Below are 1,243 nucleotides of genomic sequence, written 5' to 3'. Positions count from 1 at the left end.
CACGCAAACAGTTCACAGCGCCTCCTCAATGAGCCTCAAACGCTAGGGAGTAGAAATAGGTTTTGAGCCTGGACTTAAAGGAGTCGATGGAGGGGGCAGTTCTGATGGGGAGAGGGATGCTGTTCCACAGTCTAGGAGCTGCAACCGCAAAAGCGCGGTCACCCCTGAGCTTAAGCCTAGTCCGCGGGATAGTGAGTAGCCCCAAGTCGGCCGACCTGAGGGACCTGGAGTTAGAGAGGGGGGTTAGAAGATTTTTGATGTACGGGGGGAATGTCCATTTAGGGCTTTATACGTGAATAGGAGGAGCTTGACGTTGATTCTGTACCGTACAGGGAGCCAGTGGAGAGAGGCCAGAATCGGGGTGATGTGGTCCCTTTTACGGGTACCCGTCAGGAGTCTCGCTGCGGCGTTTTGGACCAGTTGCAGGCGGGACAGGGAAGATTGGCTGATCCCAGTGTATAGGGAGTTGCAGTAGTCTAGGCGGGAGGAAATGAAAGCGTGAATGATTTTTTCTGTGTCGTCGAATTGGAGGAAAGGTTTGATTTTAGCTATGGTTCGAAGTTGGAAGAAGCTGACTTTTACCACAGCGTTGACTTGCTTATCAAATTTTAATGCAGAGTCAAATATCATGCCGAGGTTTTTGACATGCAGTTTGACTAGGCAGGATAGACTTCCAAGACTGCCTGTTATCGATTTAATGGAGTCGGGGGGGGGGGGGGGGGGGGGGCGAATAGGATGACCTCAGACTTGCTCTCATTTAATTGGAGGAAATTCTGTGCCATCCAACATTTTATGTCCTCAAGGCAGTGTAAGAGGCTGTTTAAATTTGTCTGGTTGTTGGGTTTCAGGGGGAGGTAAAGCTGAGTGTCATCGGCATAGCAGTGGAAAGAAATGCAGTGCCTTTGAATGATTTGGCCAAGGGGGAGCATGTATAGAGAGAAGAGAATGGGGCCTAGGATGGAGCCTTGTGGAACTCCGCAGGAGAGGCTAGCTGGAGCAGAGGAATAACTGCCTATGTTGATGGCGAAACTCCTATCTTTGAGGTACGAAGCGAACCAGCTCAGGGCAGTGCCATCAATGCCAACCCCGTACCGGAGACGGTCAATAAGGATGGTGTGGTCCACTGTATCGAACGCTGCACTGAGGTCGAGAAGGAGCAGGATTGCACTGTCGCCGGTGTCGATGGCGAGAAGCAGGTCGTTGTGTACCTTCAACAAGGCAGACTCTGTGCTGTGGTGGGCTC

Source organism: Rhinoraja longicauda, chromosome 39 (assembly GCF_053455715.1).
Source record: "Rhinoraja longicauda isolate Sanriku21f chromosome 39, sRhiLon1.1, whole genome shotgun sequence".
Classification (NCBI taxonomy): Eukaryota; Metazoa; Chordata; class Chondrichthyes; order Rajiformes; family Arhynchobatidae; genus Rhinoraja; species Rhinoraja longicauda.
This window is presented reverse-complemented; position numbering follows the sequence as displayed.